Raw genomic sequence first — 9,760 nt, 5'->3', positions numbered from 1 at the left:
CTTCACTCTATTGGGACCACAGATAGAGACGTCTGCCAAGGGCATAAACCGACCTAGATGGCACAAGCCGACCTACTCAAGCCAGCTTCCACTATGACGAGCCACGCGTCAGTAGCCCTTGAACTGCTCTTCGATATCAGTTGCGCCTTGTTCGTGGCCAATTTGGATGCGCTATCCCCTTTAAGATTCTCGTGATCACAATCAGACTCTCCTGAAAGTAGATCTGCACAGCCGACTCTTCCAAAAGAATGTGCAGAGCTTCATTTTTCACACTCTTTTGAGTTTTGTTAGGGTTTATGTCCTTCTCAGAGAGGCGAGGCGGCGGCGCTCTCTAAAGATGGATAAGGTTCTCCCTGCCTTGTTCCCGTCCCGATGATGTTTCGAGCATCGTCAGAGGGCATGTGTAGATTTTTCTCCGGTGGGTCTCGCGGGATTCGGTCGGTGCTTGTCTTCGGTGGATCCACGCCTTCGTTCGTCTGTATTCGTGTGTCTAAAGGTTGGATCCTTCTGATCTGTGTTTCCCTTCATCGGCGGCGGTTGCTATTCTGACACACTGGTCATATGACTTCCCGATTGTCTACTACAATAAGATTTTCCCAGCTATTCTGTGGGAGGGGCGAAAACGGTGGTGCGCCTTCGGCTCACTCCAGTGCTAGTAGTCGTCGCTAGGTGGTATACGGACCTAGATGTATTTTTTACTTCTGGTATTCTTTATACTACCTTGACAATTAATGAATAGATTGGAAGTTATCATCGCAAAAAAATAAATTATTCCATAATTAGTTAATGACGAAATGAAGACGTAGAGGGAGCATGCATACAAAATAAATCATTTGCCAAGGGAAAGAGAATTCAACCGGCAATGCTACACCTACGTACACTAACGTACGTGTTTTACGTAATATGCGATGTGGACAATCAGGATTGGATTAGAGGGGATTGGGGGCCCACCCCCACTGAAAATCAGGAGGGGGAGAGAATTATTGTTAGGAAGGTTACGTTACCTTACGTAGACCTTTTCGTAGATAGAGGATTATCGGAATTCAACCACCGGTGAGGCATGCAGCCACACAACCGACTCTATAATCTCCTTCGCCCGCGAGGTCCTGTCACCTAACCAAAGCCACACACCCCAGTGCATTGCTCCACACACAACCCAACAGTGCTGATGAAGTATAATGTGCTGTAATTTAATCTAGTTTTGGGCCAGCCCAATAACATTTTTAGAAATTCCTACTAAATTCTAGAGACCCACTTAGCCCATTTATGCAAGAAAAGAGATGAGACTAAAGTTTAGTCTCACATTGCTAGTTTGGTAGGAATTGGACCTCCTTATAAGGAAGGTTGTTTCTCCACATGTATGAGCATGAGAACAAGAGAAACATACGCGCGCGCTCCTCCTCCACCGCCCCCCGCGGGTTGCTGGAATGCGCCGAGCCATTGTCTAGCTACTGCTACGGTCTTCTCGAGTCCTGTGCGGGAGAAGGGTGATAAGGTTTTTGGGTTCACGGATGCTCCGGACACCGACAACCTCTTCGACGACATGGCTGGCGAGGACATTGACCCCAAGACCAATGCTTCTGCCATTGCTCCGTACGTCTTTGTGTTCTCTCTATTTAAGAACATGCCACCGTTTCTTGCTCTATACTTTCTTGTTCTACATATGTTCTGTTCTAGTTCACATTTGCAGATGTTATTTGCCTTCACTCTACTATAATAGTCATGTTTTATCTATTATTTCTGTTAATAAAATCATATGGTAAATTGCTTATATTTCCAAAATAATGTCGGGAACAGAAATCCATACGGGGGATCGCTATCTCTAAAAACAAACACAGGTAGAACAAAGATTCTCTGACAAATTGTTCGGCAGAAGGTACTTTTACAGAGTACTCAGAATACGGAAACAGAAATGTATAATGTCGGAAACAGAAATCCATAGGCTGAATAGCTATCTCTAGAAACAAACACAGGTACAACAAAGGTTCTCCAACAAATTGTCTGGTAAAAGTTACTTTGACAAAGTACTCAGAATACGAAAAATAAAGATACATGCATGCCAAGCCGCACAAACACACAGATGTGTTCTTCGGGCGTACTCGCTCCATCTGAAATTACTTGTCGCATAAATGGATAAAAATGAATGCATTTAGAATTAAAATACATCTAGATACATTTATTTCAAAGACAAGTATTTTCAGATGAAGCAGGTAGTATACAATAGCAGCTGATTGAACGAACGACAAACTCAGATGTTCGGAAAGGTAAAAACGACAAACTAAAATGAATGGATACGGTACTGGATCGATCCGGTGGACGGACCCTCTTAGTTGAAGCTAGTGAGGTCCAGTGTGGCCTCACGTCTGGAACTCCCTGGAGGCCATCTCGACCACGTCTTCGTCCAGATCGCCGCTCCCACCGGCGCTGCTGCAGCCCGTCTCGCTGTCGTAGTAGCCGCCACTGAGGTGCTGTGGGGGGGGGGGGGGGGGGGGGGGGGGCGCGGGAACAAGTTCAGGTTCGTGCATGCAGAATGCATGCGTCCCTGTGCACTAAACATCTGCTGAAATGCCGGCTCTGGTCCATGGTGCACCATGTTGTTGTTGTTGCTGTGGGGCGGATAGTAGTATCGCTCCTGCATCTCGCCGCCGTAGGCGTTGAGGTCCGGCAACGGCGAGCTCAGGTTCATCATCCCTCCCTGGGACAATGATCCAGCAGCCGCGTTGGCTGGGTGGATGTACATGCCCATCCCTGGTGGGCTGGAGACGGCCAGCACTGCAGCACCATTTGGAACGACCTGGCCGTCATACCCGAGGCCGGACGACGGAGACGGTGGCGCCACGTTCTCGTCAGCCGTCACTTTGTCGCGGATGTACTCCTCGAGGAAGGTGAACTGGCCCGGAGCGGCCTGTTGGCTCGTCTTCTTCTTGAACCGGCGCTTCGACTTGAGGCTCCGCTTTGTAGCGTTTCAGTGATTCTTGACGGCGTTCTCCGACCGGCCGGGGAGGTACCTCGCGATCGTCAACCAATGGTTTCCGTGGATCTTGTGTGCGTCGATCAGCAATATGTCGTCCACCTCAGTCCAGATGTGGTCCTTCTGGAATGTGATTATGTGAAGCAAAGTTAATGCCTCGAGATAATTGGCACAATCAAGTGTAATTGAATTGAATATCATACTGGAAATATTACTGCTACGATTATGGCGTACCACCATTGACATCACGAGTCACATCCGATTCATCAGCCAACGCACCCACACACCCACGACGACTTTAGAAACTCATGTGAAATTCATGGCAAGTACAAACTAATGAGTGCAATTAATTCATACTCGGAAATAATAATTCTCCAAAGATTAGGTTTGCGGAGTATAGGCAGGAGATTCGCGGGGATTTTAATAATTATTTTCAAACTGAACTTGCACGATTTGCAGACGCTCGTGCATCTGCAATAATTCTAAAAGAAACTAATGTTTCACCATTGTCTCCCCCATATCTCTTCCTAAGGGCCACGGACAGAATTACTCATTGATGAAGAAATTGGCGCACTTAATGATTAAAATAAAAGCATGCAGCATATATGACGAACTATTTGTTCTTCCTCTCTCGCTTAACACCCACTGTCCTAATTGTACGACCAAAAGTTCAGCATGCTTCGGACGTAGTAAAAACTAAACTAAAACAATTTAGACTTCCGAATCATATAGATCCATGGAAGATTTCACCTAATTAAAATCAAATCAAGACTATAAGCTGCGATGCATGCATCACCTTGATGCCGGGGCGCAGGTGATTTGTCCATCGCTCACGGCACTGCTTGCCGATCCGTCCCGGGAGGTGCTTGCAAATGGTCGCCCACTTGTGCTCTCCATGCTCATCTACCAATCTCCTGAGAAGTCTGCAAAAAAGGAAGCACATTGATCAATTAAGCAGAACAGCATGCATTCCGCGAGATCAAGCTGCTAGAAAAACGAATCAGATCCATCTGTTTCACGTACTCGTCCTCTTCCTCGGTCCACGGTCCTCTGTGCAGCGCCTGAGGGTTCCTGGAGGCAGATCTTTGTCGCTGGACCACGGGGATCTCCACCGGGACGGCCTCAGCGCCATAACCGGCGGCGGCGTGGGTACCCTCCGGCACGATGAAGGTGGAGGGAGGCATGCCGAAACCGGAAACGAGCGATCCCGTGTCGGGGACTCCGGTCGGAGCGCTGTCAGCTTGCTGGAACTGGGAAAAACCATGGGCAGAGCTCGGGGTGTACCTTTCGAACCTCCCATACTCTTCCGCCGCCAGCTCCTGGTTCAAAAGCATGTCCCCCAACGACGCCATCCGCTCGGCGGGAGGTCGGAAGCAAGGCAGGAGCTGGGAAGGGTGTGGAATTCCGGAGGAATCCGGCGAGAGAGAGAGAGAGAGATAGAGGAAGGGTCTGACACTGGGGAGAAGGCAAGTCGCTGTCGAGACGAAGATCCAGGGACCCGCATCATATACAGGAGGAAGTGGCGCCCCAGCCGTTCATCATCTAACCCACTTCCACCCGACGGCCTGAAACCTTCCTAGAATATGACGTTCCAAGTATACATATTCCACAGCGGCACACGGGAGCGGTGAAGATCGGCCGTCGGATCCCATTTCTGTCTCTGGCAGCCCATGTAGACCGGGCGTAGCGATGTTCTCAGGAGGTCAGCTGTTGCGCAGTGGGTCCCGGGCTATCGGTACATCACAGTGGGGCGGAGGGCAGACTCTCTCTCAAAAAAAAAAAAACGGTGGAGCCAGTTTGGATGACGAGTTTGTTACAGCTGACAGTGAGGCGCTGCTCCATACAAACTTCCAAATGTACCTAATGTCCGTATGCGCATAAATGGCTCATGCCAGTGATATCCCAATGGAAACTTTTTCCAGTGGAATTCCATCGTTGGTGTTCACGTAATCTTTACCAGTAATACTTGGCTTACAATTAATATTCCACAAACATTAGCTCATTTTTATTTGCATTGTTAGTGGTACAGTGCCATAGGCAAGCTCATTTGATACAAATAATTATTTGTCTGGAATTTCAATCAATTTCTATTTAATCAATTATTTGATGTGCATGTAAAAGTTTTAATTATTTTCAGATAAATTTTAGATAAAACTCAACACAAATAATTATTTCAGTTTTTTTAATCTATTCCAGAAGCACAAGTTTTTGGACTTCATAGTTAATTACAAATGAGTGCCAAATCTTTACCACACCAAATTTGTATGATAAGCATCCAATATCACAAATGGATAATTTGATTAGATTCATACTAAAGATTCATGCAAAAGTGTCGTTGATCTTGTCGATTCTTTGTCCAATACAGTTACATGTGTATCGAAAAATGAGTGGATCGTTATAGGCCTTCGGGATCTACAAAAATGACACAAATTAGAATATGTAACTTGTTCTTTTTGTGTCGGCTAAATCGCAACCACGATCCATGAAAGCGACAAATCATTACGTGTGACTTGTTCTTGACGGGTACTGTTGTGTATCTATCTAGAGTATAATCTGATGGATACATAATTGTTATGACGTTACATATCCATAAGAGAAATAAAATGGTACGATGAGCGTTTTTGCTCGCTAATGGGAACGCAACCAACCGACATTTAAGCTATGCATGTTCATGGCTAAGAATTATTGACGACGTTTTTTATTAATGGTAACCGGTATGGGTCCATCGTTACTCATATAGGTGTTACCATTTCAACGTCCACTGGCAGGGAATAATGATGGACATAGCCGTGGTGCCCATGCTTCTCTGCGATTTTTCTTTGAGGGCCAAGTTATTTCGATGGCTCCCAATGTTGGCAAGGTATATGAAAACCCCATGCACATGGCTTGTTGGCTACCAGTTTGGCTTGGCCCCTACTCAATTCAACCGCAGGCCAAGCCCATCTCGACGACGATGTGTGTTGGGGGGCGGACTGTGTGTGTGTAGGGGGGGGGGGGGGGGGGGGATTGTAGCGCTACCAATGCTTGATCTCATTTTTTTATAGTGTAGGTTGACGAAAGATGTTCCTAGAGTCCCACGGAATTCATATTTAAATTCGATCTACACATATGAAAAAGAGACAAGCCTAACTAGAAATGGGGTCCAAAAATTGTCTTTCATGTGTATTGGTTTGTCGTTACTCTCTATGATGTAACGCAGCGGTAAACGGTATTGTCTTGTCGTTACTCTATGATATAGGTGTTGCCATGTCAACTGTCCTCTAGTAGGGAATAATGATGGTCATAGTCGTGGCCATGCTTCTTCAATTTTTCTTTGAGGATCGAGATATTTCAATGGCTTGCAATTTACTAACCGGTTTGCTCCCTCTGGTCTTGGAAAGAAGGCAATTAGGGAGACGACGAACCTTCCCTCGCTCTGCTGATGAGGCTATGGGTTCTTTTCCGCCCTGGTCTCCGGTTCGACGATGGAAGGGTAAGGAAACCTGGGCTCTCTGATTTCCTGTAGCTATGGTGTTAGGATTAGTGTGACGATGAAAGGATAGAGGTGACAACGGCTTTTGGAATAAATTTTCCCCGATGTCAACCCATCTCGACGACGCCCCTAGTGGTGAACTCGAGGGATCAGTCGGTACCTTACTCCATCGTTTCCTTGGTGTGATGGATCTCGTGGTGTTTGTTTGTGTCTGCGGCTGATTCTGTCTCATGTGGTGTCTTCTTCTTGTTGGGGAACAATGAAGGTCCAATAACAAAGTTGGAGGCTAGTGGGTGGCGGTTCCAGCATTCTACGTCCACGACATGTGGCGGATCCAGGTTGCAAGGAGCATGAGGATGATCCCGATCGGCGTGCCATATCGACAGTGGCCTTGCCGGCGGCGGACCTCTTTTTCGGCTCACAAAGTCCTCATGGGGCGACCGTTCTTGTTTCTCTCCGAAGATGGCAAGTGGTCAGGATGGTGGTTGCTAAAATCCGCTTCAATGGAGTTTTCTTGCAAATGTTTCTAGACATCTGTCCTCTCTCATTTTCTCTTGTGGTTTTCGCGAGTTCTTGTTGTAATTTAATTTGCTATATATTTAATGGTACATGGAGAATCTAAAAAAAGGTAGAAGAAAAACCCATGTACATGGCTTGTTGGTAGCTAGTTAGGCTTGGACCCTCCTCCTAATGCTCGGCCAATGTCCCATATTTTAGTAAACTTTACCAGGTTGACAAAAGATGTCTCCTCCAGTCTCCCACATAATTTCATATTTAAATTCAATCTACACATAGGAAAAAGAGACTAAAAATGACGTCCATTTTTTTCTATGTCTTTCTACACTGTCCATAGACTAATCGTTCTTATTCCCCTGTACGTTTGAAGTTCGGTATCATGTTTGTGGTACGGGAGTTCTTCTTGCCGTGTCGCTGCGTATGAAGTTGGGGGAACAGGGGTGGTGTTGGCAAACACAATAACAAAATAATGTTTGGAATAAAGAATTAGATTATCAATTAGAAAATTTCGGTCAATTTATCTTGTCCAAACTTGTACTCAAGCGTGAATGGACCCCGCGTTACCAGGCTGGACGGTAAAAATATATACTCCCACTGTCTTAGAATAAATGTCTTAACTTTGTACTAAGGCCTCTTTTGGTTCATAGGATAGGATTATCGTAGGAATAGGAAATTTGTAGGAAATGAGATGACATGTATCTCAAATCCTATGAGCAGGAATAGGAAATGAGATGTCATTTGGTTCACATCAAAGGAATTTTTCCATTGAGTCTAGGCTCATTTTTATTTTCCTATAAAATGTGGAGGATAGGAACCAATCCTATATAGGAATAGAAATCCATTCCTATGAACCAAAGAGCTCTTAAGGAAAAAAATCCTATGAGAATCCTATCCTCTAGAATTCCTATGAAATTCCTCCAAACCAAAGGAGGCATAACTTTGTAAAAAAGTACAAAATTGACACACTTATTGTAGGATGAAGAGAGTGGTCCTGTAGAGCACGTGTGACTGGAGTGGAGCACGCGATGTGAGTGAGACAAGGAGGAAACGCAAGGCGCACACAGGGCGAGATGCCGGTCAGATAATAAACAAATCAAAAAGCAAAAAACTTCACCCTGGCTTCTGCCAAAAAGCAGGCAGAGACGCGCGCGGCCTTTAGGATTCATCATACAACTAATCTAGAATGTCCTCAAGCAAGCCGTTCAAGCAACCCGAAGGAAGCTTCCTTTCGTCTTTCTTCGGGACGTCACGCAACCATCGGTTCGGGCAAAATGCCTGCATGCATTTCATGTATGGAAATAGACCTTTCGTCTTTCTTTGGGACGCCCCGCAACCATATCGTTCGAGCAAAATGCATGCACGTATTTCATGTCTGGAAATGGGCCGAATGCATGCATGCACTGCATGTCCTATGTACTCCCTCGGTTCCTAAATATATGTTTCTTAGAGATTTTGTATGAACCACGTACGAAGCAAAATGAGTAAATCTACACTAAAACACGTCAACATTCATTCGTATGTAGTCAAAAACTCAATTCGGTGCCCAGGCTCATCTGCATCCGGTCAGAAAAAAATCAAAATAAATACTAAAAAAATTAAAAAAAATCTATTTTTTTGTGTCATTGATAATTTTATGCATGAGATTCGCTCTAAATTTCAACTTATTTGGACATTTGAGAAGCTCTCAGCAAAAAAGAAACAAATCGGGTTAGAACAGTCTGTGAACAGTAAACTTTTTTTTAGACCCTAAATTTGTCTTTTTTGCTGAGAGTTGCTCAGATGTCCAAATGAGTTGAAAGTTGGAGTGCACCTCACGCATAAACTTATTTACCACAAAAAAAATTTGGAATGCCTTGAATTTTTTTAGTTTTTGTTTTGATTTTTTTCGTCAAGGCAGGTGCAGATGAGCTCAGGAGCACAAACGTCGCATTGGTGTTAAAATTTCTAAAAAGACTTATATTTAAGAACGGATTGGAGTATTTGTTTATTGGTAACTATGCATGCATGCAAACGTGAGCCAGTCTGGTCTGCTCGGTCAGCGGACATAAAAACGCCATCCAACCGGGCGCCCAATAGCTGGCCCAAACGTTTGGACTGACTGGCACTCCCCATATCCGGCCCATATTTGGAGCAGATATGGGGAGGCCCGGACATGCCCGGGCACGCCTGCCACGTCGGCTCTGTCAAGGTGGACCCATCCCAAATCAGAACCAATTTGAGTACTTCTCTTCATCGACCAAATTCCTCCTACCTCCATCCTCCATTTCTCCCGCCGCCACGCAGCCGTCCACCACCTTCTTGCTAGCCATCCCTGCCCGCCGTCCTTCATGTCATTGCCGACGGTCCTGTCCGCCTCCATGGTCACAGATGATGCCTCGACAGAATTAGTCGGGGTTCCCAGCCTGGCTTTGGATCTTTGCACGACGGAGAACCTTGCCCGGAAGGAGCGCCACCGGAGGCAGCGCGAGCATGAGGCGGCAGAGAAGATAGCGGTTGTGTAGGAAGTTGCGGACGCGACCTTGTTGGCGGTGAAGGCTACTGCATAGGACATGGACGCGACCCTCCCCAATCTGTCGGTCGTGGCTACAAAGACAATGTATTTGTCGCTGTTGCCCGACTGCATCATGCCCTCCCAGTGGAAGGTCATCCCGGATTTGAGATTTTCTCAAGCCGTCCCCAACGAGGACATGATGGCGGACTCGTCGGAGCTCGAAGTGCATCGGGCGTCCTCAGGCAATGTAGGTGCTTGTTCTGCCCACTACATGTTCGAAGGAAAGCCCGCCCAAGACTGGGTATAAATT

The 9,760-nt window shown here is 46.0% G+C and overlaps 1 pseudogene; it reads right to left on the bottom strand.

The window, feature by feature from the left end:
• Positions 1-1,816: 1,816 nt before the first annotated feature.
• On the bottom strand, positions 1,817-4,323 carry LOC123067645 (uncharacterized; annotated as a pseudogene).
• Positions 4,324-9,760: the final 5,437 nt, after the last annotated feature.

Source organism: Triticum aestivum, chromosome 3B, assembly GCF_018294505.1.
Source record: "Triticum aestivum cultivar Chinese Spring chromosome 3B, IWGSC CS RefSeq v2.1, whole genome shotgun sequence".
In the NCBI taxonomy this organism is placed as follows: Eukaryota; Viridiplantae; Streptophyta; class Magnoliopsida; order Poales; family Poaceae; genus Triticum; species Triticum aestivum.
Note: the sequence above shows the minus strand (reverse complement) of the source record. Positions and strands in the feature narration are given on the sequence as shown.